This window comes from Lepidochelys kempii, chromosome 5, assembly GCF_965140285.1.
Source record: "Lepidochelys kempii isolate rLepKem1 chromosome 5, rLepKem1.hap1, whole genome shotgun sequence".
NCBI lineage: Eukaryota > Metazoa > Chordata > Testudines > Cheloniidae > Lepidochelys > Lepidochelys kempii.
This window is the reverse complement of record NC_136384.1, coordinates 1,675,770-1,703,186: the sequence shown is the minus strand read 5'-3', so window position 1 is coordinate 1,703,186 and position 27,417 is coordinate 1,675,770. Positions and strand designations below refer to the sequence as shown.

Genomic DNA, 27,417 nt, shown 5'->3' with positions numbered 1-27,417 from the left:
TTCCCTTGCTCAGGGACTGGCAGCCTAGGGAGGTGGCCCTGGCGTAGGGAGCCCCCCTGTTGCTCTGATAGCTGCGTCCCTCCCAGGGGGCCAGGAGGGCGGCGTTGGGCTCCTCAGCCAGAGCACCTCGGTGGGGTCGCAAAAGGGGGAAAGTGGGAACGTGGAGGAGTCCTTCCTCAGCTGCCCCGGCCCCCCAGAACGAGCCGGTGGAGCTAACGGTTGTCCCTCCCACCAGCTCAACCCAGGAACTTGGGGACTTAGGCCAGGGCCAGACTGGCACTTTGCTGGGGACTGGAGGGGAGCGTTTAATGGGAGATGCAGCCTGCGAAGACTACAAGCCCCAGCATGCTGTGCGGCAGGGCTGCTCTCACTGAGAAGGAATGACAGGTTGCAGAGTAGCAGCCGTGTGAGTCTGTATCCGCAAAAAGAACAGGAGGACTTGTCGCACCTTAGAGACTAACCCATTTATTTCAGCATGAGCTTTCGTGAGCTACAGCTCACTTCATCGGATGCATATCGTGGAAACTGCAGCAGACTTTATATACACAGAGACCATGAAACAATACCTCCTCCCACCCCACTGTCCTGCTGGTAATAGCTTATCTAAAGTGATCATCAGGTGGGCCATTTCCAGCACAAATCCAGGTTTTCTCACCCTCCACCCCCCCACACAAATTCACTCTCCTGCTGGTGATAGCCCATCCAAAGTGACAACTCTCTACACAATGTGCATGATAATCAAGGTGGGCCATTTCCTGCACAAATCCAGGTTCTCTCACCCCCCTCCCAAAAACCACAAACACAAACTCACTATCCTCACGAAAGCTCATGCTCAAATACATTGGTTAGTCTCTAAGGTGCCACAAGTACTCCTTTTCTTTTTGAGAAGGAATGTTGCATGCTGGGCCCTGTAGTCTCCCTGGGCATCCCTACGTCCCTGTCATCAGCAGGGTCGCTGGCCCTCGTTCTGGGTGCCTCCGTATAACAGCAGCCCCCAGCATGGGCCCTTTGGCAGCGCAGGAGTCCTGCCCTGGCCCCACACTGGGTCCCCGGGGAACTGGCTGCTCCTGGGCACCCCCGAACAGCACGAGGCCGGCGTGATTCGCAGCCCCTCTCTCTTGTTCGAAGGTTTTGCAGGGCAAGTCCTCCCGCCTGGGCCCCAAAGCTGGCTGCACTGGGGATGCCTCGGGCGTGAGGCTGGTCCCTGCTGATTGCTGCCCAGCGTGAGCCCCCTGGGCATTCCGGAGACTTCGTTTTGACCTGCTAAAAGTGAAATTGAAAACCCAACCTCTCCAAACCCCTGTCCCCGGGCTGCACCCCCAGGGCGGCACCGTCGTGTCTTCCTTCGTCAGTCGCTTGCCTGGGGTAAATTCAGCCAGGGTCAGATGTGTGGGTGGTGCTGAGATCTGAGTGGGCTCAGACATGCAGCAGGCCAGGCCAGCCGGTGGAGTGAACTGGACGGATGGGAGCTGCGGCGCTGCAGGCGGCCTGGGGGATTCGGTGCCCGTGACTGTGAAGCCCTGTGCTCAGGAAGAGGGAACAGGCAGCAGGCCAGCGGGCAGAAAGGGAGCTGAGCAGCCTCGCCCATTGCGTTCAAGTGAGGGGCTGTTTGGTCTCCCAGGTCAGACTGTTTGGTGCAGCTCCGCTTCGGGCATGATGTGGATTGGGCCAGGCAGGCTGGGGGGGCGGGTGTCTAACTTGATCTTCAGTGGGTCCCATCGGGAGAGTTCTGTGAGTCTCTGAGTTATTTAATATTCCCCAGTTGCTGAGGATGGGGGCGTAGAAGAACTGGGAGAGGCGGTATCCAGGGGCCTCTCTCCCTTCCTAGGTGGTAATGGGAGGCCAGTCACTGTACCCCATGGGGTCTCCTCCCCCGATATCTGGGGAGTGGCGCGCTTGTTTGCAGTCAGCCAGCTTCATGCTCTGTGCTCTGGAAATGGCTCTCTGTAACCGGAGCTGCATTTCTGCCATGCCCTTTGAGAGGGCCTCTGGATGTACGCTGGGCTTTTCATTAGCAGGCTGGGCCTGGCTTTGCCAGCCAGCAGCCCGCGTCTCCCCGGCTCGCAGGCTCTGTGAGAACACATGCGCTTTGCAGTGCACGGCCAGCAGTAGGACGGGGAGAGGGGAGCCGGGCTAAGCCCAGATCCCTGCCTGAGAAGTGCCCTGTCACGCCGCTTGCTCTCCAGCAGCTGCTGGCAGCCTCTTCCTGACACCCGATTACAGCACAGAGCCAGCTGATCACTGAGCCGATGCTGGGACAAGCTGGTTTTCCTTTGGATTATCACTGGCCCTGCATCGTGTATTCTCCAGCCACTCTAATGCGCCAGGCATTGTGAGAATCTAATCGCTTACGCGCTGGGCACCCAGCTGCAGCGAGCCGTGACCAGGGCCTGGGAAGCCGGTACAGGGACTGCACCCAGCCAGGTAGGAGCCGCAGCCGTCTGTTTGCACTGCTCGAGGTCTGAGTATTGGCACCGTAGCCCCCGTCTCCCCACCCAGGGAGTGACAGGAGGCTTGTGTACGTGTTCTATACAGCACTGTGTACGTATTCCTACCAGGACGGGGTGTGCTATGGGAGGATCGTACGTGTCTGCGTTGCAATGGGGCACAGAGCTTTCCTCTCGCGTTCCCCGGCCCAGGTCTGTAGGGATCCAGCGTCGGTCTCGTTTCCTATTATTGCGCAGTGCCCCGAGTTGTCGATGTCGGCGCATCTCCCGGTGGGTGGCGGGGATGTCCTCCTCGCAGCCCTCCCCAGCCGCAGCACTAACTGTCCGATTGAGCAGCGTGGGCGAGAATGGGATCTGGCCCATTTCAGGGGGGGAGAGGGTGGTTTTATGGAGAAGTTACAGGGCTGGGTTCTGTAATCACTGAAACTGACCCTAGAGAAATGACTCAAAACCCTACCGAATGGGACTGGGGCCGATCTCCGGTTAGCAGGGGATTTGAAAGGTTCCCATTTTCCTAGCTCCTCTAGGCCGTTCCCATCAGGGATCTTCTGAGGTGGCTGCTGGTCCTGGATAGGGGCTCTAGGGCTGGCAGGCTGGCATCTTCCCCCACAGCTCAAGGCATGTTTTAAACACAACAGTGTTCACACAACGAGCATTCGTATTTAGCAACCCGCCCCCCAGCTCCAGTCATGCTGATGGCACAGTAAACAGGGGGGTGTAAAGTGAGGGGCCCGCTCCCCTGCGGATGGGTCATGCTTGCCTGCCTTCCCACCACCACACCCACTCAGGCTGCTCTTGTGCTGGTGGCCATCCTGCCCCCAGCCGCCAGGCACCTCTGCCGGGCTCCCCGCTCTAGATGGCGGGCCAAGGAGACTGAGGCTGCTGCAGGGTGGGGCTCGTTTGGAGGGCCAGCTCCAAACACCAAACCATTGTGCAGTGGCTGCTCAATCCCCCCCACCCCCCAGCGTTGGGAGAAGGGTCTCTGGCCCCCCAGCACCCCCCTCTCTGTGGGCAGAAGCTGTATAAATAGTGCCCGCAGGATACTATTTCGGCTCTAGCCCTTCCCAGGATGCCTCCCAAGAGTTATGTGAACAAGTGTTAAAAATAACACCCCAAGCCCTGTCTGAATGCTGGAGTTGCTTCAGACTGAGCAGAACCGGGCGACTGTTCCATAGACAGCAGACCTGGTCCCTGGGCATGGGGGACCAGGCAGGACCCCACGGGCTTTTCTGCTCTGACTGCTCAATCTCCCCAAGGGGGCTATCGATGGCATCGGCTCGCCAGGCCCACCACTGGCCCGTGGGACTGGGAGCATTTGCCAAAAAGCAAAGGACCTCGCCCAGAACAAGCTGGGTTTTATTTCCGAGCTCTGACGTGAGAGACAGGAGTTTCTAGGAAGGATCAGACCCGGGCTCCACCCAGCACTGTCCTGCCTCTACAGTGCAGCACCCGATGCTTCCGAGGAGGGTGCAAGAACCCTGCAGCAGTGGACTTGAGAGAATCTGTCCCCCACGTTAGGTCTCCCCTGATCCCAAATAGTTAGAGACAGGTTTAGACCCTGAAGTATGAGGATTAATGTCCCTACCACGATTCTTTCTTTGCAGTAGCTTGATAGCTCTGGATATTCTTGCTAGCCATAGACAGACAGTCCTGAGAGCAAAGGGTTAACGCTGGGTCAGGGTCCCTCACTCTGGCTGACTTTTCCCTGCTGTGGTGCAGGGGCTCCTGGGCTCAAGGGGAGCATTGCATGCTGGGAGGCGTAGTCTCTGCTGGCCGCACTTCCCTAATTCTCCGGCGCGAGTGAGGCCCGGCCTGCTTGTCAGCACAGACAGGACAGAGTTTGGGCACCTGTGTTTGCACGTGACTCTGCAGCGAGAGGCGGGTCAGCACTTCCGTTGTGACCCCCCAGACAACAGCCGTTCATACCCGGTGCAGCTTGTGTGTGGGGCATTCCTGGGGTCCGGGGGCGGCTGGGGTCCGGGGGCGGCTTTGCTGCAGAGGGGGTCAGGCCTGGCTGCGGTCTCGGAACACGGCAGATTCAGAAAGACGCTTGTTATTGGACGTCGCTATGAAATGGAAGCAGGGCTAGAAATTGCTCTAAAAGCCTCTGGACTCACTGGTGCCATGTCCCCATGTGTGCCGCAGGGGCACCGACTGACACACGCCCCAGGGAGCTGCAGTCCTAAAGGCATCAATGTTTATAACCCTAAACATCCCTCAGCCAGGGCCAAATGAAATATCCTGGCAAAGAGTTCTGCCCAGCCTTGTTCTGAGATAGAGCAACAGACCCACGCATGTGTCTGGCTCCCCCTCCCATCCTTAGTCACCCTGCTTGGCCCTCCCTCGCCCTCAGTCCCCCCTGTTGTGCATTTGGTTGGCGTCCTGCTTTCCTGGCACTGTGATTAAAGATCCCAGGGCAGGTTTTGCCCGAGTTGGAGTGTGAACCCCAATGTCTTGGACATATTCCAACATGGGCAATTCCATACATTTCCTCTGCGGTTTCAGCTGGCCACAGCAGTCACTTCCTGGCCTGAACTGAGCGGCCTTGTTGCTGTGCGTTGTGACACATCTGCAGTGCTCCACCCTAAAGGTGGCTGCACTTTAGGTTGGGTTTGGGATTTCTGTTCCTTACGTGTCCCTCACCTGCTTCTCCAGCTGGCTGTGAAGCTTCGCTAAGGTCTGAAAAGTAACTGAGATGAAAGTCCATCATGGAAATGTAAAATACCTTCGTGTCTGATTCTGCTGGGGAGTGGCTGGGAGGCAGGATAACCTGTCCCAGCCTTTAAGCCCTGCATCTGCTGGCCTAGCTGCTGCTGACCTCCAGCACAGGGTCTCTCCGTCCCTCAGAAGGGCTCTCCTTTCTCTGCCATTCTCAGCACTGGGCATCACGTAAGGCAATGTTCTCGCTCTGCCAGGAACACTGTCACTGTCAGCAGACACGAGCCTGTGGACCCTGGGAATCTCTCTGCTGGGAGGTCCCCTGAAAGGGAGGTGGTGTGGTGTAGTTAAAGCTAGAGGAGCTCTATTAGGCTCCTGTTTACTTCAGACCATTTCTCTAGTTTGTCCAGAGCATTTTGAATTTTAATCCTATCCTCCAAAGCATTTACAACCCCTCCCAGCTTGGTGTCGTCCGCAAACTTTATAAGTGTACTCTCTAAGCCATTATCTAAATCATTGCTGAAGATATTGAACAGAACCAGACCCAGAACTGATCCCTGCGGGACCCCACTCGATAAGCCCTTCCAGCATGACTGTGAACCACTGGTAACTACTCTCTGGGAACGGTTTTCCAACCAGTTCTGCAACCACCTTATAGTAGCTCCACCTAGGTTGCATTTCCCTAGTTTGTTTATGAGAAGGTCCTGCGAGACAGTATCAAAAGCCTTACTCAAGTCCGGATATACCACGTCTACCGCTTCCCCACATCCACAAGGCTTGTTACCCTGTCAAAGAAAGCTCTCAGGTTGGTTTGACACGATTTGTTCTTGACAAATCCATGCTGACTTATCACCTTATTATCTTCTAGGTGTTTGCAAATTGATTGCTTAATTATTTGCTCCATTATCTTTCCAGGTACTGAAGTTAAGCTGCCTGGTCTGTAATTCCTCGGTTTGTCCTTATTTCCCTTTTTATAGATGGGCACTAGATTTGCCCTTTTCCAGTCCTCTGGAATCTCTCCCGTCTTCCATGACTTGTCGAAGATTTTAATTGCCAATGGCTCAGATATCCCCTCAGTCAGCTCCTTCAGTATTCTAGGATGCATTTCCTCAGGTCCTGGTAACTTGAAGACATCTCAGTTGCCTATGTAACTTTTAACGTGTTCTTTCCCTGTTTTAGCCTCTGATGCTACCTCATTATCACTGGCATTCGCTGTTAGATGTCCAACCGCTACTAACCTTTGTGGTGAAAACTGAAACAAAAAAGTCATTTAGCATGTCTGCCATTTCCACATTTTCCGTTATTGTTTCTTCCCCCCCTCCCCCTGCTTCCCTGTCCTTGGGCTTCCTCATTCTTCTAATGTATTTGTAGAATGTTTTCTTGTCTCTAGCTAGTTTAATCTCATTTTGTGCTGTGGCCTCTCGAATTTTGTCCCTGCGTACTTGTGCTATTTGTTTATATTCATCCTTTGTGATTTGGCCTAGTTTCCACTGGACTAGGACCCTCCTAACCTTCACCACCGTGGTTTTCAAGACCATCTCATGATGTTTTGGGGGGCCTGACTCCTGGGTTTGGAGTTCCTGGGATTGTGCTGACACCGAATTGCCACTCCGTAGCGGAAGCACGGCCTCCTGGAGCTAGGTGTCACCATGGGAAGCCTGGTAAACTCTGGGCAGATCACGTTACTGCATGTGTGTGAGTGACCTGCACTTTGCCTGGCCCCTCTGCAGCTGTGCCCGTGGATGGGAACTGCCGAGTGCCTGGCTGGGAGACGGCCCAGGAAATCCCAGCAGCATCGCTCATTCCCTCGCCAAGTTTCTCAAGGTTTTGCAGGTTGGCGACTCCTTATCTGAAGAGACACATTTTTGCTCCCCCTCAAACTTCTTATGAAAGTCAGAGTAAAACGGGACCAGTCCTAGCACGGCTAAGCCTGGCTGGTTAGTTGTGTGTGCACAGCGGGAGGTAGCAAAGAACATCTGACCTTGAGGGGCCCGGGGGTGGAGGGAACAAGACTTTCTGTGCTTTAGACTGGAATCGAATGTTCAGTGCCTGCAACCCACCGGCTGAGAAATGGGGCTGGTTGCTGTAGTGCACCTCTCAGGCAACCCCTGATGGGCAGACTAGCCTGGGGGGCGGCTGGACACTGACGTGTCCTGGGGGGGTTCCTGTTTCTGCCATGGGCAGCTGCAGGATGACTGAGAAGGCAGTGATCTGCTCTGGAGTCTGTGTACAAATGTTCCTTCCATAGTCTGGGGCCAGTCACTCAGCTCTCCTTCTCCACAAAGGGGGGCCGTGGTGGGTCAACTCCAGTGGCCTCTGGTCACGTGTCCTCCCTGCTGATTCATCCAAAGCCGGCTGGCAGATTTGTGTATTAGAATAGATGCACAGAGTCATGGGTTCCAGAGCCAGAAGGGACCATTGTGATCATCTGGTCCGACCTCTGGCATAGCACAGGCCAGAGACCTGCCCTGAAATAATCCCTAGAGCCGATCTGTTAGAAACACAGCCAATCCTGATTTCAAAGTTGTCAGATCTGGAGAATCCACCACGTCCCTTGGTAAACTGTTCCAATGGTTAATTATGCCCACTGCTAAAAATTTACACCTCATTTTCAGTCTGAATTTGTCTAGCTTCAATGTCCAACCATTGAATCGTGTTTAGACCTTTTGCTGCTAGATTGCACAGCCCAGTATTAAATATTTTGTTTCCCATATAGGTAGATTGTGATCAAGTCTCCCTGTAACCTTCTGTCACGGAGTCCCTGAGCGATGCTCTGGAACTGCTCCCCATGAAGCCAGTCAGTAAAACAGAGGTTGATTAGACGACCGGAACATGGTCTAACACAGAGCTTGCAGGTGCAGAGAACAGGACCCCTCAGCTGGGTCCATTCTGGGGGCCAGTGAGCCAGACAACCACGTCTGCACTTCACTCCATGTCCCAGCCAGCCCCAAACTGAAACTCCCTCCAGCCCCTCCTCCTCTGGGCTTTGTCCCTTTCCTGGGCCAGGAGGTCACCTGATTCCTTTGTTCTCCAACCCTTTAGCTCTCACCTTGCAGGGAGGAAGGGCCAGGCCATCAGTAGCCAGGAAACAGGGTGTCGGCCATTCTCTGTGTCCAGACCCCTGCACACACCTGCCCCCTAGGGCTCTGCAGTGATCATACACCCTTACCCCACCACCTAGATACTTAAGAACTGCCTAGGGGAAACTGAGGCACCCCCACACTATTCAGAGGAGCCATTAAGAACAGTCCCACTTTATCACACCTTCTCTTTGGTGAGGTAAATAGATTGAGCTCTTCGAGGCCATCACTGTGAGGCAGGTTTTCCCATCCTTTAACCATTCTCATGGGTCTTCTCTGACCCCCTCCGATTTATCAACATCCTCCTTGGATTGTGGGTGCCGGAACTGGACCCAGGATTCCAGCAGGGGCCGCACCAGTGCCAGGCACAGAGGGAAAATCACCTCCCTGCTCATTCGCAAAATCAGCCTTTTTGGCCACAGCGTCACACTGGGCGCATGCGTTCAGCTGATTTTCCACCACGCACCCCCCCTCTTTTTCAGAGTCCCTGCTTCCCAGGATAGAGCCCCCCTCCTGTAAGAATGGCCTACGCTCTTTGTTCCTAGATACATACATTTAGCCGTATTAAAATACATGCTGTTTGCTTGCACCCAGTTTACCCCGCGATCCAGATCGCTCTGTCTCGGTGACCTGTCCTCTTCATTATTTCCCACTCCTGCAATTTTTGTGTCATCTGCAAACATTATCAGTCATGACTAAGGCTACAATTTTGTCATGGAGGTCACAGAAGTCATGGAATCCGTGCCTTCCAGAGACCTCCGTGACGTCAGCCCAAGGCGGCTGGGAGCTGCAGGTTCCCCCCACTGCCTGCGGTGCCCGGGAACTGCAGGGCACCCCCGCCGCCCGTGCTCTGGTTCAGGCGGATGGTGCCGTTGGATGAGCAGGATCTTCACTGCTGTGGTAGCAAGTCCTTTTTCTCAGCTGTTTCTCTGAACCCTCGTTGCCATCAGAAGGGAGTGGCCCTCTAGGCAGACTGTACCTATGGCCAGTCAATCCCAGCCCCCTGCGGGGCCGAGCCTGGTCAGGCCAGGCTGGATGGGATCCTGGCCGGGTTAGGTTAGTTCATCAGGTCAATGCGGTGTCGTGTCCCCCCCATGAGGAGCGTAGCTGTCAGTTACAGCCCTCTGGGGACCAGTCGGGGCCAGGCTGGGTGGGATCCTGGCCAGGTTAGGTTAGTTTATCAGCTTGGCTTGGCGTGGCGTCCCCCACGTGGGGCTGCAGTTCCTGATAGGGAGCTGGTTAATGTCAGTGTCTGTGGGCAGGGACAGCGGCTTGCCCTCTGGTACCTCGTAGCGTCAGGGCTGGCAGGGCTCCCAGGAGAGCAGGGAGGGCAGTAGAATATTTTCCATTCTGCTCCTCGCTGCGGGAACGAGTCTCCGGGGTAACGCCTTGCTTTGCTACAGAGGAGATCCTGCTGTCCCGGCCGAACGGTCCTCAGCACGTCCACCCAAGTCTGCCTTAATCACTGCGGACAGCACAACGGGGCGGGCCGGGGGGTGGTCTAATGGGAAGGGGTAGCTGAGACTCTGTTAATAGTCTCGCTTACTGCCGCTCGGGGGAACAGAGCCCTCCAGGGCGAGCTCTCTGCTCCCCTCAAGGGCCAGGCGCGGAGAGGCCCTGTCACTGCTCTGCTAGCAGGGACACTCGCTACGGGGCTGGGCACCAGGCGGGAGAGCTCCGACCCCACGGCGGCCTCGGAGTGACGTGCGACTCTCAGCGCAGGAGGAGGCTGGGCCCTGCTCCCGGAATGGGTGCTGCCTGAGTGGCCGTCTCCTGACGCCATGCACCTCATACGGGAGAGGCCCCCCAGCTCCGGGCCTTTGGAAATCATCTCCCTGACCCTGCCCTGCTAGGAAAGCAGCTGGGGGGGGCCATGGGCCCACTGCAGTGGTTCTAGCTGGGAGCCGTGCCCAGGCCCTGCCGCGCAGTGTTAAGTGCCGAGCCGTGCAGTGTCTCCGTGAGGTCTCGTCACCGCCTCCGTGAAGCGCTGCTGGGCTGGGGTCCAGCCCAGACTCCTCGGCCTTGCCAGCACAGAGCGTTTTCTTAAACGGGCCTGGTGCAGCTCAGCTGGTGCCCGGGGAGTGGGGACGTGAGTGCGGACTGGCCTCTGAGCCGGGCACGCCGAGCCGCTGGCACTGCCAGGGCTGGCTGCTCTAGGCTACGGCCCCCGGGGAGCTGCCAGTGCTATCAGCTTTGCCCACCACCTCCAGGGTCCCCCTGAAACTGCCCCTGAGCAGCCTCCGGCTGCGCTTTGGGCCTTCTCATGGGGGCCAGCTGCACCGGGCGTCTCCCCAGGAGGGGAGTCCCCCTGGAGGGGTGGGGGAGGACTCAGCTAATACAGCGGCGGGCGCTAGAAATCCCTCGGGAGAGCCACTCGCCCCGCAGGGCACGGGCCCCCCTCGGCAGCTTGCCAGGAGCCACCCCGTGCTGCCAGGGAGGCGGCCTGTCCTAGCGCGTGGATGGAGAGGAAACCTCGCAGGGGCTCCCTGGGCCACGCGTTTCTGGTGGCGAGGGGGTGGCCTGGGCGGCACCGCCGCACTGACGGGCTTTGGCTGGGCCTCGAGGCAGCGGAGGATCCCCCCGCTTTAGATAGCTGCCCACTCAGCGGTGGTTTAAGATTCGCGGCGTCTCTGAGCCTGAACCCTCGGCCGGGTGATGCCTGCACTGGCCCATGCCCGGCTGCTGCTGCTCTCCACCCCCGAGGTGGCTGCATTTCCAGGGCGCTGTTTGGGTGGTGCCTGCGGAGAACCACAAATCTTTCCTTCCCGCTTCCTCTGTCCCGCACCGTGGGCCGGCCCGCGCCTTCCCTGCAGGGGCTGCGGCTGCCCAAGGGCCGCTCTGCGGGCAGGCGGCGATTCCCGCCCCCCCCCCCCCGGCTCTTGCCAAGAGGAGAGAGCAGGAGGGGTGAGGCCGAGCCGCAGCATCCCTCACTGCAGAGGCTTCAGCTGGGTGTGGGAGGCTGCAGGGGACCCCGAGCTGCTCCCCCCCGATGTCCCAGGGCTGACCAGAACCGGTCCTCCATCCACCCCCCCGCCGGGGCCGGGGCCGGGGGCCGGGGGCCGGGCGGGGCGGCGGGCAGTGGGCAGACCCGGCCCTGCGCGCCGCCCCGCGTCACAGCCGCCGCCGCCGGCAGCCTGGAGCTGGGATTGCGCAGACCCTCCGCAGCGCAGTGCCCGGGATGCGGCGGCGTCTCCCGCAGGAGCGCGGAGCGGGGCGAGCCCGGAGCCGGCGGGCGCCTGGCCCCGCAGCTGCCCGCGGGGGCGGAGGGACGCGGCGGCGCCTCGGGAAGGTGAGCGAGGGCGATGCCGGGGGCCGCTTCTCTTGCTCGCAGATGGTTTTTAGGTCGGACATTTTCCTGCCGAGCCGTGGCTTTTGCCAGCTCCGCGCCGGGGGCCGGGTGCGGGGCCGGGCTGTCGTGTCTGGACGCCCCGGCGGGCTGTCGTGTCCGGACGCCCCGGCGGGCTGTCGTGTCTGGACGCCCCAGCGGGCCAGTCCCGGCCCCGGCCTGGGCGCAGGACCCGGCTCCCCTTTGTCTGCCGTGGCAGCCCAGCCCGGGCTGGTTGCGGTGCTGAGCGCGGCCGTGCCCGGGCTGGGGATGCTGCGGCCGCCCGAGACAAAGGACCCAGGCTGGGGAGGGAGGGAGGGAGGCGGCCGGCCGGCCTGGGCTCGCTTTGCAGGCTGGTGCCTGGCTGGCCCACAAGCCCGGAGCGTGGAGCACGGCGGGCAGGCGCAAGCCCTGCTCCCGGCCGGAGGCATACACCGGCTCTGCGGGCTGGGACCCTGCGCGCTGCCCGGGGGGTGCCCGTCAGGAGCTGCGCTCTCCTCGGCGCTGGGAGAGGGGCCGTCCCTGCACCGGTTTCCTCTTCGGGGTGGGCCGGGCCCCGTGACTGCAGCTGAGCTGCGAGCAGGTGTCGCGCCCAGCCCCCGTCTCCCTGCAGCCGCTGCAGCCAGCCAGGCGCCCCCCGGGGAGACGGGTGCTCCAGACACGAGGGCGGCTCCCCTAACGCGGGTGTGGTAAAAGGGGACGGACCGGGTGGAGGGAGGTCGAGATCTCAGGTCAGCCAGAAGAGCAGGGGGTGAGGCGGTGCTGAAGGGTGTGAAAGGGAGGAGGAGGTAACTGTAGGGGGTGCAGTGGCGGGGGCTCCCGTGGAGTGAATCATAGAATCATAGAATCATAGAATATCAGGGTTGGAAGGGACCCCAGAAGGTCATCTAGTCCAACCCCCTGCTCAAAGCAGGACCAATTCCCAGTTAAATCATCCCAGCCAGGGCTTTGTCAAGCCTGACCTTAAAAACCTCTAAGGAAGGAGATTCTACCACCTCCCTAGGGAACCCATTCCAGTGTTTCACCACCCTCTTAGTGAAAAAGTTTTTCCTAATATCCAATCTAAACCTCCCCCACTGCAACTTGAGACCATTACTCCTCGTTCTGTCATCTGCTACCATTGAGAACAGTCTAGAGCCATCCTCTTTGGAACCCCCTTTCAGGTAGTTGAAAGCAGCTATCAAATCCCCCCTCATTCTTCTCTTCTGCAGGCTAAACAATCCCAGCTCCCTCAGCCTCTCCTCATAACTCATGTGTTCCAGTCCCCTAATCATTTTTGACAGGTTTCAGAGGAACAGCCGTGTTAGTCTGTATTCGCAAAAAGAAAAGGAGTACTTGTGGCACCTTAGAGACTAACCAATTTATTTGAGCATGAGCTTTCGTGAGCTACAGCTCACTTCATCAGATGTTTACCGTGGAAACTGCAGCAGACTTTATATACACACAGAAATCATGAAACAATACCTCCTCCCACCCCACTGTCCTGCTGGTAATAGCTTATCTAAAGTGATCAACAGGTGGGCCATTTCCAGCACAAATCCAGGTTTTCTCACCCTCCACCCCCCCACACAAATTCACTCTCCTGCTGGTGCTAGCCCATCCAAAGTGACAACTCTTTACATAATCAAGTCGGGCTATTTCCTGCATAGATCAAGGTTTTCTCACATTTTTGTTGCCCTTCGCTGGACTCTCTCCAATTTATCCACATCCTTCTTGAAGTGTGGGGCCCAAAACTGGACACAGTACTCCAGATGAGGCCTCACCAATGTCGAATAGAGGGGAACGATCACGTCCCTCGATCTGCTCGCTATGCCCCTACTTATACATCCCAAAATGCCATTGGCCTTCTTGGCAACAAGGGCACACTGCTGACTCATATCCAGCTTCTCGTCCACTGTCACCCCTAGGTCCTTTTCCGCAGAACTGCTGCCTAGCCATTCGGTCCCTAGTCTGTAGCTGTGCATTGGGTTCTTCCGTCCTAAGTGCAGGACCCTGCACTTATCCTTATTGAACCTCATCAGATTTCTTTTGGCCCAATCCTCCAATTTGTCTAGGTCTTTCTGTATCCTATCCCTCCCCTCCAGCGTATCTACCACTCCTCCCAGTTTAGTATCATCCGCAAATTTGCCGAGAGTGCAATCCACACCATCCTCCAGATCATTTATGAAGATATTGAACAAAACTGGCCCCAGGACCGACCCTTGGGGCACTCCACTTGATACCGGCTGCCAACTAGACATGGAGCCATTGATCACTACCCGTTGAGCCCGACAATCTAGCCAGCTTTCTACCCACCTTGTAGTGCATTCATCCAGCCCATACTTCCTTAACTTGCTGACAAGAATACTGTGGGAGACAGTGTCAAAAGCTTTGCTAAAGTCAAGAAACAATACATCCACTGCTTTCCCTTCATCCACAGAACCAGTAATCTCATCATAAAAGGCGATTAGATTAGTCAGGCATGACCTTCCCTTGGTGAATCCATGCTGGCTGTTCCTGATCACTTTCCTCTCATGCAAGTGCTTCAGGATTGATTCTTTGAGGACCTGCTCCATGATTTTTCCAGGGACTGAGGTGAGGCTGACTGGCCTGTAGTTCCCAGGATCCTCCTTCTTCCCTTTTTTAAAGATTGGCACTACATTAGCCTTTTTCCAGTCACCCGGGACTTCCCCCGTTCGCCACGAGTTTTCAAAGATAATGGCCAGTGGCTCTGCAATCACAGCCGCCAATTCCTTCAGCACTCTCGGATGCAGGGCATCCAGCCCCATGGACTTGTGCACGTCCAGCTTTTCTAAATAGTCCCTAACCACCTCTATCTCCACAGAGGGCTGGCCATCTCTTCCCCATTTTGTGATGCCCAGCGCAGCAGTCTGGGAGCTGACCTTGTTAGTGAAAACACAGGCAAAAAAAGCATTGAGCACATTAGCTTTTTCCACATCCACATTCAGTGCTGTGTCTATGCGGGGTGCAGTGGCGGGGGTGCCAGTGGAGTGCTGTGTCTATGGGGGGGTGCAGTGGCGGGGGCTCCAGTGGAGTGCTGTGTCTATGGGGGGGTGCAGTGGCGGGGGCTCCTGTGGAGTGCTGTGTCTGTAGGGGGTGCAGTGGCGGGGGCGCCAGTGGAGTGCTGTGTCTATGCGGGGTGCAGTGGCGGGGGCTCCAGTGGAGTGCTGTGTCTGTAGGGGGGTGCAGTGGCGGGGGCGCCCGTGGAGTGCTGTGTCTATGGGGGGGTGCAGTGGCGGGGGCTCCAGTGGAGTGCTGTGTCTATGCGGGGTGCAGTGGCGGGGGCTCCAGTGGAGTGCTGTGTCTATGCGGGGTGCAGTGGCGGGGGCGCCCGTGGAGTGCTGTGTCTGTAGGGGGTGCAGTGGCGGGGGCTCCAGTGGAGTGCTGTGTCTATGCGGGGTGCAGTGGCGGGGGCTCCAGTGGAGTGCTGTGTCTGTAGGGGGTGCAGTGGCGGGGGCTCCCGTGGAGTGCTGTGTCTATGCGGGGTGCAGTGGCGGGGGCTCCAGTGGAGTGCTGTGTCTGTAGGGGGTGCAGTGGCGGGGGCTCCAGTGGAGTGCTGTGTCTGTAGGGGGTGCAGTGGCGGGGGCTCCTGTGGAGTGCTGTGTCTGTAGGGGGTGCAGTGGCGGGGGCTCCTGTGGAGTGCTGTGTCTGTAGGGGGTGCAGTGGCGGGGGCTCCTGTGGAGTGCTGTGTCTGTAGGGGGTGCAGTGGCGGGGGCTCCTGTGGAGTGCTGTGTCTGTAGGGGGTGCAGTGGCGGGGGCTCCTGTGGAGTGCTGTGTCTATGCGGGGTGCAGTGGCGGGGGCTCCAGTGGAGTGCTGTGACTATGCGGGGTGCAGTGGCGGGGGCTCCAGTGGAGTGCTGTGTCTGTAGGGGGTGCAGTGGCGGGGGCTCCTGTGGAGTGCTGTGTCTGTAGGGGGTGCAGTGGCGGGGGCTCCTGTGGAGTGCTGTGTCTATGCGGGGTGCAGTGGCGGGGGCTCCAGTGGAGTGCTGTGTCTATGCGGGGTGCAGTGGCGGGGGCTCCAGTGGAGTGCTGTGTCTGTAGGGGGTGCAGTGGCGGGGGCTCCCGTGGAGTGCTGTGTCTGTAGGGGGTGCAGTGGCGGGGGCTCCAGTGGAGTGCTGTGTCTGTAGGGGGTGCAGTGGCGGGGGCGCCAGTGGAGTGCTGTGTCTATGCGGGGTGCAGTGGCGGGGGCTCCAGTGGAGTGCTGTGTCTATGCGGGGTGCAGTGGCGGGGGCTCCAGTGGAGTGCTGTGTCTGTAGGGGGTGCAGTGGCGGGGGCTCCAGTGGAGTGCTGTGTCTATGGGGGGGGTGCAGTGGCGGGGGCTCCAGTGGAGTGCTGTGTCTGTAGGGGGTGCAGTGGCGGGGGCTCCAGTGGAGTGCTGTGTCTATGCGGGGTGCAGTGGCGGGGGCTCCAGTGGAGTGCTGTGTCTATGCGGGGTGCAGTGGCGGGGGCTCCCGTGGAGTGCTGTGTCTATGCGGGGTGCAGTGGCGGGGGCTCCCGTGGAGTGCTGTGTCTGTAGGGGGTGCAGTGGCGGGGGCTCCAGTGGAGTGCTGTGTCTATGCGGGGTGCAGTGGCGGGGGCTCCTGTGGAGTGCTGTGTCTGTAGGGGGTGCAGTGGCGGGGGCGCCAGTGGAGTGCTGTGTCTGTAGGGGGTGCAGTGGCGGGGGCTCCAGTGGAGTGCTGTGTCTGTAGGGGGTGCAGTGGCGGGGGCTCCAGTGGAGTGCTGTGTCTATGCGGGGTGCAGTGGCGGGGGCTCCAGTGGAGTGCTGTGTCTATGCGGGGTGCAGTGGCGGGGGCTCCCGTGGAGTGCTGTGTCTGTAGGGGGTGCAGTGGCGGGGGCTCCAGTGGAGTGCTGTGTCTGTAGGGGGTGCAGTGGCGGGGGCTCCAGTGGAGTGCTGTGTCTGTAGGGGGTGCAGTGGCGGGGGCTCCAGTGGAGTGCTGTGTCTATGCGGGGTGCAGTGGCGGGGGCTCCAGTGGAGTGCTGTGTCTATGGGGGGGTGCAGTGGCGGGGGCGCCAGTGGAGTGCTGTGTCTATGCGGGGTGCAGTGGCGGGGGCTCCCGTGGAGTGCTGTGTCTGTAGGGGGTGCAGTGGCGGGGGCTCCAGTGGAGTGCTGTGTCTGTAGGGGGTGCAGTGGCGGGGGCTCCTGTGGAGTGCTGTGTCTATGCGGGGTGCAGTGGCGGGGGCGCCAGTGGAGTGCTGTGTCTATGCGGGGTGCAGTGGCGGGGGCGCCAGTGGAGTGCTGTGTCTATGCGGGGTGCAGTGGCGGGGGCTCCTGTGGAGTGCTGTGTCTGTAGGGGGGTGCAGTGGCGGGGGCTCCTGTGGAGTGCTGTGTCTATGCAGGGTGCAGTGGCGGGGGCTCCAGTGGAGTGCTGTGTCTGTAGGGGGTGCAGTGGCGGGGGCTCCAGTGGAGTGCTGTGTCTGTAGGGGGGGCAGTGGCGGGGGCTCCAGTGGAGTGCTGTGTCTATGGGGGGGTGCAGTGGCGGGGGCTCCTGTGGAGTGCTGTGTCTGTAGGGGGTGCAGTGGCGGGGGCTCCAGTGGAGTGCTGTGTCTGTAGGGGGGGCAGTGGCGGGGGCTCCAGTGGAGTGCTGTGTCTATGGGGGGGTGCAGTGGCGGGGGCTCCTGTGGAGTGCTGTGTCTGTAGGGGGTGCAGTGGCGGGGGCTCCAGTGGAGTGCTGTGTCTGTAGGGGGGGCAGTGGCGGGGGCTCCAGTGGAGTGCTGTGTCTATGGGGGGGTGCAGTGGCGGGGGCTCCTGTGGAGTGCTGTGTCTGTAGGGGGTGCAGTGGCGGGGGCTCCAGTGGAGTGCTGTGTCTGTAGGGGGGGCAGTTGCATGAGGTTATAGGGGATGCGCAAGTCAGTAGCTTTTCGCCCCTCGACACCAGGTATGAGATGTGCTAAAGTACAGGTGACCTGAGTTGAGCAGCTGTACCACACTCACAAAGCCACTCCCCAGTTAGCCAGCTCGGCTGAGCTCTAGGGCAGCTCATTTCAGGGATCGCCAAAGGGTGGTTTAGATACAACACCATGAGATCTGCAGGCTTGGAAGGGCAGGGATGGGGCAGGCTCAGTTTGTCAGTGCTGTGGAGGAGCTGAGAGTGCAAACAGCAGCAGAAGGGGCTGCAGGTCAGGAGTGAGGTGCCTTCCAAGTTGCATGTCGGGCTCAGGCCTGGAAGAGTAGGGGGGCTGCTGTGTCAGAGTGGAGGCTTGAGGAGCAGTGGCGGAGGTGGGGAGGTGGAGGGAATTCAGGACTGGAAGAGCGGGGAAATTTAAATATTAAATCCTTAGCGTGACTCCCTCCAGCTTGTCTCATTGTGTTCATCAAGTGTGTCAGGACTCTCCCTAGCGGGAACACGGTTTGGTTGAGGCTGGAATTGTCCTCAGCACAACCTTTTGTGCAGCAGTTTTCTGGAAGGACCATTTTATTTCTGCAGGTCCTTGGTCGGTCTGTCTTTCTGTCTCTCGACCCATGTGGTCCTGTCTTTTAAACCTGGGAAGCAAGACAAAGCCAGAGCATCTGTTCAGGACAGCAGAGGGGAAGAACAGGGATTCATACAAAAGTATGTGGGAGAGAATTAGTTCTCACCAAAGCTTTAGGCCCATAAATTAAAATGGCATCAGGGCATTTAACCTCCTGGACTGCAAACATCCTCCCATCGCAAACCTGAACCCCATGCCAGGAACTCAAAACTCTGTGTGTCCCCCATCCTCTTTCGCGATCCTGAGGGACCCTGCTGCGAGATATGCACCTGCAGGAGGGAGCTAGGGAGAACATGCAGTAGGGCACATGCATCTGCCTGTGTCTGCATCAAGGAGCCAGAGGAGAAAACGGGCAGCAGGACACACAGCAGCTGTGTCTGCCTTGAGGAGATGGCATACCTACTTCAGGGCACCGCCACGTCTCAGGAAGCGGGGGACAATTTGCATCAGGTGTATGCGATTCGCTGCACGAGGAGACTGAGGCAGATCCTGCAGCGGTCACAGCCCTGGGGAGAGCTTGCGCCCTGACACGCAGGCTGGCTGGGCTTTGTTCTTGTTGCTTGGACTGCACTAGTTGTTAAGCACTGAAAGCACCAAGACACAGTCCCTGCCTGAGATGCCTGAAGTCTAAAGGAGAGGCAGGATCAGGTGGGCGCTGGAGAGACTTTAGGAATCATTAGCTTTAAATAAATCCTGCAAATACCGCATAGGCCCTGGTGTAGGATACACAGTTCCTGCTGCACAGCCTCGTTAGTGCCTTGAGATAGGACGTTAGAGAGAGTGGGGCACGGGTCTCTGGCAGGTTTAAACTGGCGTCCATGGTGGAGTCTCTGTCACTTGAAGTCTGTAAATCATTGTTTGAGGATGTCAGTAACTCAGCCAGAGGTTTGGGGTCTGTTACTGGAGGGGGTGGGCGAGGTTCTGTGGCCTGCGATATGCAGGAGGTCACACTAGGGGATCATGATGGTCCCTTCTGGCCTTTGAGGCTGCGCAGCAGGGTCTCTGGGCGAGGCCTGTCAGTGATTGCATGACAGGAGATGCAGATGCCCAGGAGAACATGTCTGCCTGTGCTGGTATTACAGCCCTTCACGTGTGATCTCACGGGTACTTCGGTGGCCAGGTCCCTGCCCCATGGCTTTTACAATCTCGCTTAGAGCCAGGTTCAACAGAAAAGACCGTGTCTGGGTGGGGATAGGGACAGGCGCAGGATGGGGGGTAGAAAGCCAACAGTAACCAGTGGGAGGGGGATGTTGCTTCTTGGGAGAATTCAGCTTTTCTGCCGAGTAGGTGATCAGCTTGGAACGGGGCAGCGCTGGCTGCTGGGTTAGGGCTAAAGCCAGAATTTCATTCTGGGGTTTTTCTTTAACCCTCATCCCAGCTTCTCCCAAGAGAGTCCGGCCGCCCCGACTCTTTCCTTGCTGCCCCTTAGCCCAGGCTGGAGCGCTGGGAAAAGTCAGACAAGAAGTGTTCAGATTGTCGTGGGGGGGCTCTTCTCCCCAGCCCCCACTTCGCATGCACTCCGCTTTCTAGAGAGCAAATGTTAAGCCACCTTTCCAAGGGCTGCTGGGGTCTGTGCATTCCAACTAAAATAAACCCTTTAGAACACAAAAACGGGTTTAATCAGTTCCCACAAAAGGCAAATTCTAGGCAGCTAAGAGGCCAAAAATGAGAGGGAGAGTGGGGGTAGCTGTGCTTGCCAAACATACCCCAGGGCAAATCTGTGTAGCAGGGGGGTGTCTGGCTCCTCCCTCTGGAACTGCGGCTGTCACAGGGCTGGGGTGGTGGCTTTGTCCCCTCCTGTTCTCCCAGCTAACCTCCCCGCTCGTCTGGCTTTGGATGGTGCTAATGCAGTCTTTGCTCTACACACAGCTTGCAAAATGATGGGTTGGGCTGGAGCCTCTAGCCTGACCCCCACACCTCCCAGTATGGCCAGCCCCAGGCATCCAAAACATCATGACTCAGGCCCCAGAAAACCATGAAACGTTACAAGATAAGGATTGGGCCTTTTTCATTTGCCTCGTGGCTTCTGCGTCTTTAAGGGACACTCGGCTCATGTTTTCAAGCTTTTCACCACAAGAAGGAGGGTAGAAACTTTTGTTATTGGAAGCCAAGCTTCCTACATACTCACATGACTCCAGGAGCTGGGGATTTCAGAAAAACACCCAAATTGGTGAGAACTGGTAACTAACCGCTCTCTGGCCTCCCAGAGCCATGCCTTCCCCACAGGGCCAGCCTTCCTCTGGAGCAAGGGTGTAATGACATACATTAAGTATCAGTGTGCAGATTGCTTTGCACAGCAGAGCCCGAGACCCTGCCCCAAAGAGCTCACCTTTCTTAGAGCCAGAGCAATGGGAGCAGACGCCAGGCCAGGGTGGGAACCTCTGGGAGGACAGGGATGATTGGGATGGACAGTGACTGCAAACCAATTGTAGTCAATTGTAACGTTCAGCCAGATAGTGACTAGCTGGGAATGGAGCTTGGCCAGAGCTACCTAGTGGATAGAACAGTAACTGATGCAGGCAGCCAATTCCTGAGGCAGGTGGGGACAGGCCACACGTGGTGTAAATAAATTAACAATAAACTGTAAATCTCTCTCTCTCCCCATATATATATATATATAGGGAGAGACATTTACGGTTTACAGCTCTGTGTATTACTCATCTTAGTCCATAAGCCCCTGGGTGGTGGTTGTGTCTGGACAGTGCCCAGGGGCCACCGATCCTGACTCTGGCTCTGAACGCTCCTGTACTACAGAGGCCCGAAGAAAAGCTCTAAGTCAGGGCCAAAGCTTGTCTCTTTCACAGCGGCTCTTGGTCCAGCACCAGATAGGACCTGGCCCAGCACGTGTCCTGTACTGCAGAGCCCATTAGAACTGAAGTGGGTGATGCGTAGGTGACTTACACCCACTTGGGAGCTGGGCCTGACCCTCCCAACCATGCCCAGAGCCACATGCCTGAGTTAACCCTGCTCCTTGGTCCCTGCTGTTGGCATGCAGTGAAATGCCTGCACTGCGGCTGGAGCATCCCCTTCTGCCCTGCTCCAGCGCAGGAAGTTATCGGGGCTCCCTGGGCGACTGCTGCTGCAGTGGTGTGCCTGGGGGCTGGCGTTACAGGGCACTCGGGCAGAGGGGAGCAACTGGAGGTTCCTGCTTACAAGAGAGACCTTAGGTCATAGGTGTTAGAGACAGAAAAGATCACAGGGGCCAGCCACAGGGGCCTGACAAGCCCACAGGCCCCATAGAATATGTCCTGGGCTTGATTTCTGATGTTGGACTTGGTGTCAGCTATGCGTTAGACTAGAATAGGTGCTACGTAAGTCCCAGCCTGCACCCTGGAGGCCCTGCACGCGGTTAGAGTGCTCTGACGCTGGACTCTGAGATCGCCCCCCGCCCCCTTTACTCGCGTGCGGGGGGGCCTACACTGCGCACACAGCTCCTGTTTGCTCTCCTGCACAGCGGTGCCGGGTGACGCTGTTTGGGTGGAGATTCCAGCCACCCTGCAATGGCTGAATCAATGAGCAGGTACGGTCTGGTTGGAATGCTGTGACCCTCGGTACTGGCGAATGTCGAACCCATTCACACCCTAGCCACTCCTCTCCCCTGGCTTGTGCTCCTCTCCAGGCCCAGCGACCCCTGCTGTCTGCTCAGTCGGCGCGTGTGGCTCAGCTGGGTGCTCTCTCTTTTCTAGAGCCACATCAAACTCTGTCGTCAAATGGCATCGGCTGCAATCGCTTCTGACCTAAACCCGTTCGGTGGCCAGTCCTTTCTCAGCTCTGCTCAGCCTGCCTTGGTCCAGAAGTGACTGCCCTTTTCCTAGTCTTGGCCTATCTCACCTGCCTAGTCCTGTCTGAATTGTACTAGGGCTGTCAAGTGATTAAAAAATTTAATTGTGACTAATCGCACGATTAATCGGGCTGTTAATGTGTGGTTTTTGGAGGGGGGTGAGAGAACCTGGATTTGTGCAGGAAATGGCCCACCTTGATTATCATACACATTGTGAAGAGAGTGGTCACTTTGGATGGGCTATTACCAGCAGGAGAGTGAGGTTGTTTGTGGGGGGGGGCGGAGGGTGAGAAAACCTGGATTTGTGCTGGAAATGGCCCAACTTGATGATCACTTTAGATAAGCTATTACCAGCAGGAGAGTGAGTTTGTGTGTGTATGGGGATGGGGGGGGTGAGAAAACCTGGATTTATGCAGGAAATGGCCCACCTTGATTATCATGCACATTGTAGGGAGAGTGGTCACTTTGGATAAGCTATTACCAGCAGGAGAGTGAGTTTGTGTGTGGGGGGGGGGGGGCGGAGGGTGAGAGAGCCTGGATTTGTGCTGGAAATGGCCCAACTTGATGATCACTTTAGATAAGCTATTACCAGCAGGAGAGTGAGTTTGTGTGTGTATGGGGATGGGGGGGGTGAGAAAACCTGGATTTGTGCTGGAAATGGCCCACCTTGATTATCATGCACATTGTAGGGAGAGTGGTCACTTTGGATAAGCTATTACCAGCAGGAGAGTGAGTTTGTGTGTGTGGGGGGGGGGGCGGAGGGTGAGAAAACCTGGATTTGTGCTGGAAATGGCCCAACTTGATGATCACTTTAGATAAGCTATTACCAGCAGGAGAGTGGGGTGGGAGGAGGTATTGTTTCATGGTCTCTGTGTGTATATAATGTCTTCTGCAGTTTCCATGGTATGCATCCGATGAAGTGAGCTGTAGCTCACGAAAGCTGATGCTCAAATAAATTGGTTAGTCTCTAAGGTGCCACAAGTCCTCCTTTACTTTTTACGAATACAGACTAACACGGCTGTTACTCTGAAACCTGTAAACAATAAGAGAATACCATTTATTTAAATGTGTTGGATGTTCTCTACATTTTCAAATATATTGATTTCAATTACAACACAGATTACAAAGTGTACAGTCCTTACTTTATAGTTATTTTTGAATACAAGTATTTACACTGTAAAACACCTAAAGAAATAGTAAATTTCAATTCACATTGTACAAGTACTGCAGTGCAATCTCTTTGTCATGAAAGTTGAACTTACAAATGTAGAATTATGTACAAAAACCCCCTGCCTTCAAAAACAAAGCAATGCAAAATTTTAGAGCCTGCAAATCCATTCAGTCCTACTTCTTGTTCCACCAATTGCTCAGACAAATAAGTTTGCTTACATTCGCAGGAGATAATGCTGCCCACGTCTTGTTTACAACGTCACCTGAAAGCGAGAACAGGCGTTCTCATGGCACTGTTGTAGCTGGCATTGCAAGATATTTACATGCCAGATGCGCTAAAGATTCATATGTCCCTTCATGCTTTAACCACCCTTCCAGAGGATGTGTCCATGTTGATAACGATCCAAAGCAGTGCGGACTGACACGTTCATTTTCATCATCTGAGTCAGATGCCACCAGCAGAAGGTTGATTTTCTTTTTTGGTGGTTCAGGTTCTGTAGTTTCTGCATCAGAGTGTTGCTCTTTTAAGACTTCTGAAAGCATGCTCCACACCTCGTCCCTCTCAGATTTTGGAAGGCACTTCAGATTCTTAAACCTTGGGTCGAGTGCTGTAGCTGTCTTTAGAAATCTCACATCTGTACCATCTTTGCGTTTTGTCAAGTCTGCAGTGAAAGTGTTCTTAAAATGAACAACATGTGCTGGGTCACCATCCCAGACTGCTACAACATGAATTATGTGGCAGAATGCAAATAAAACAGAGCAGGGAACATACAATTCTCCCGCAAGGAAGTCAGTCACAAATTTAATTAATGCATTATTTTTTTAACGAGCGTCATCAGCAGGGAAGCATGTCCTCTTGAACGGTGGCCGAAGCATGAAGGGCATACGAATGTTTAGCAGATCTGGCACGTAAATACCTTGCAATGCTGGCTACAAAAGTGCCATGCAAACACCTGTTCTCACTTTCAGGTGACATTGTAAACAAGAAGAGGGCAGCATTATCTCTTGCAAATGTAAACAAACTTGTTTGTCTGAGCGATTGGCTGAACAAGAAGTAGGACTAAGTGGACTTGCAGGTTCTAAAGTTTTACATTGTTTTGGTTTTGAGTGCAGTTATGTAACAAAGAAAAAATACATTTGTAAGTTGCACATTCACAACTAAGAGATTGCCCTACAGTACTTGTATGAGATGAATTGAAGAATACTATTTCTTTGTTTATCATTTTTACAGTGCAAATATTTGTCATCAAAAATAATATACACTTTGATTTCAGTTACAACACAGAATACAATATATATAAAAATGTAGAAAAACATCCAAAATGTGTAATAAAGTTCAGTTGGTATTCTGTTGTTTAACAGTGTGATTAAAACGGCGATTCATCATGATTCATTTTTTTTAATTAATCACGTGAGTTAACTGTGATTAATCGACAGCCCTAAATTGTACCCAAGGAAACATCGGTGTGGCCTGCTGCCTGGACCCTGTGGGCAAAGAACGTGGCCTCAGATTCTCAACCCTTGTCTCTGGGGTGGAGTCACAGCCCTGGAGATGGAAAAGCCTTACTGAGTTACAGTAGTTAATTCTGGCCTCCACAGGGCCCAGGGCAGGGTTCTTCTCCCCAGGATGTTTGCCAGGTTTGGACTAGTCCGTTTTAGTGACACAAGTGGAGGAGCATCCACCTCTTCCCGTGGCAGTATTGTTCTGCTTGGCCTCTGCTCTGCCATCGCCAGCTTGCAATTCTCATGCATGTTGAAACGAACGTGCTCCTGGGACCATCTCCCTGACCTCTGTGGGGTTACTTGCCTGAGTAAGTGCTGCTCAGCAGGGGTAAAGCTTTATGTGGCTCTTTGTCTCTTCAGCAAAACGTTTCCTCTCACTCTGTTCAGTGCCTTCTTAGCCAAGACATCACTGAGCTTTGTCTGCTGCCGGGCACGGAGCTAGAAGGTTTGGAACATACTGCACATGTGCCAGATCTTCCGCTGTTTGAGAATTTTCAATGACCGCTGAGTGTCGACCTCTTCCCTTTCCAGCTGTCTCCTTGGTTTCACAGCCTTCCATTTTCCTTTCATAAGACACTTGCTAATTATAATTTATTTCTTCAGCACCCACAAGGGGCTTGCTGCTTATCACCCTGACCCAAATCATCTCCCTAGTGTCTTGTGCTTTTCCTGACGGTCCAGATGTCCTGCAGCCACCTGTCACACGTCATTATATGTTCGTTGGGGAATTCAAAGACCACTGTGCTGTGATTGTGTGGATACTCAGTGTAGGCATGTGCCATCTCGGTGGTTAGCTTATACTAGTAATTATTGATCTCTTTGGGTTTCTGTTCAATACCCATAATGGTGGTGTCTGCCTGTCTTATAAAGGTCCTAAAGTGAACTCAAAAATATCTTACTGTCTGTTCAGTATTTTTATGCCGTCAAATGATGATGTCCTGTCATATGATAACACTTTCCATTCCATTGGTATCTCTGGAGGATGTTAAACAGCAGCTACTAAAGTTAATCAGCCGGTCCAAATAACTTGCATCCAAGAGTTTTAAAAGAGCTGACGGAGGAACTCACTGGACCATTAATGTTGATTTTCATTATGTCTTGGAACACTGGGGAAGATCCAGAAGACTGGAAGAAAGCTAATATTATGTCAGTATTTTAAAAAGGGAAATGGGATATTTAGGTAATTATAGGACGGCTTGACTGACATCAATCCCTCATAAGATAAGGGAGTGGCTGATATGGGACTTGATGGATAAAGAATTAAAGGAGGGTACTATAATTAATACCAATCAACATGGGTTTATAGAACATAGATCCTGTCAAACAAACTTGATATCTTTTTTGGATGAGATTACAAGTTTAGTTGATAAAGATGATAATACTGATGTAAGATACTTAGACTTCTGTAAAGGTCTTTGACTGGGTATTGCAGGGCATTTTGATTAAAAACCTAGAACAATACAAAATTAACATGGCACACATTAATTGGATGAAAAACTGACTAAATGTTAGGTCTCAAAATGTAACTGTAAATGGGGAATCATCACTGAGTGGTTGTAAAAAGAAAAGGAGTACTTGTGGCACCTTAGAGACTAACAGATTTATTTGAGCATTTGTTGTGGTTGTGTTTTTTGTAGGGGTCCTGCAAGAATCAGTTCTTGGCCCTAAACTAACATTTTTATGAATGTCCTGGAAGAAAACATAAAATTGTCACTGATAAAGTTTGCAGATGACACAGAAATTGGGGGAGTGGGAAATAACAAAGAGGACAGGTCTCTAATACAGAGCAAGATGGATCATTTGGTAAACTGGGTGCAGGCAAACAATATGCATTCTAATATGGCTAAATGTGAATATATACATATAGGAACTAAGACTGTAGGACATATTTATCGGCTGGGGGACTCTATTCTGGGAAGCAGTGACTCTGAAAAAGATGTGGGGGTTTTGGTGAATAACCAGCTGAACATGAGCTCCCAGTGCAACACGGTGTGATCCTGGGATGCATAAACAAGGGAATCTTGAGTAGCAGTAGGGAGGTAATTTTACCTCTGTATGTGGTGTCACGGAGTCCCTGGGCAATGCTCTGGAACTGCTCCCCATGAAGCCAGGCAGGACTCTGGGGCAGTCGCCTTTCTGTGAGCAGCCTGTCTGCAGGACACAAAGCTCACACAGCTTCCACCTTCCTGGGTCTGACCTTGGAGCATTCAGCATCCTCTGCCCCTCCGTGCGCTTCCCACAGCGAGTCCACTCAGGCGGGGTCCTGGGGAAGCCAGAGGGTCCTGCCCCCCAACTCCGCAGTCAGACGGGACTCTCAGCCAGCCAGTAAAACAGAGGTTTATTAAACGACAGGAACAGGGTCTAAAACAGAGCTTGCAGGTGCAGAGAACGGGACCCCTCAGCTGGGTCCATTTTGGGGGCAGTGAGCCAGACAACCCCGTCTGCCCTTCACTCCATGTCCCAGCCAGCCCCAAACTGAAACTCCCTCCAGCCCCTCCTCCTCTGGGCTTTGTTCCTTTCCCGGGCCAGGAGGTCACCCGATTCCTTTGTTCTCCAACCCTTTAGCTCTCACCTTGCAGGGGGGAAGGGCCAAGGCCATCAGTTGCCAGGAAACAGGGTGTTGGCCATTCTCTGTGTCCAGACTCCTGCACACACCTGCCCTCTTGGGCTCTGCAAGGATCATACACCCTTACCCCACCCCCTAGATACTTAAGAACTGCCTAGGGGAAACTGAGGCACCCCCACACTATTCAGAGGAAACATTAAGAACAGTCCCACTTCGTCACATGTGGCACTGGAATCCTGCTGGAATCCTGTGTCCAATTCAAGGAGAGTGTTGATAAATCGCAGAGGGTTCAGAGAAGAGCCATGAGAACGATTAAACAGTTGGAAATCCTGCCTTGTAGTGATAGATTGAGCTTCATGAGTCTGTTATCTTAACAAGGAGAAGGTTAAGGGGTGACTTGATCACAATCTGAAAGA

The 27,417-nt window shown here is 55.2% G+C and overlaps 1 protein-coding gene across 3 annotated transcripts in view; it reads left to right on the top strand.

The window, feature by feature from the left end:
- Positions 1-2,099: 2,099 nt before the first annotated feature.
- The window catches only part of RUSC2 (RUN and SH3 domain containing 2), an 82,635-nt gene continuing 57,317 nt past the window's right edge, over positions 2,100-27,417 (top strand). Inside the window, exon 1 of one of the 3 annotated variants that reach the window (XM_073343289.2) lies at positions 2,100-2,424. The gene's annotated coding sequence lies outside the window, so the exon portion shown is untranslated. Of the gene's footprint in view, positions 2,425-11,336; positions 11,475-27,417 lie in introns of those variants that run through there. The other 2 variants (XM_073343288.2, XM_073343290.2) reach the window with 2 other exon arrangements.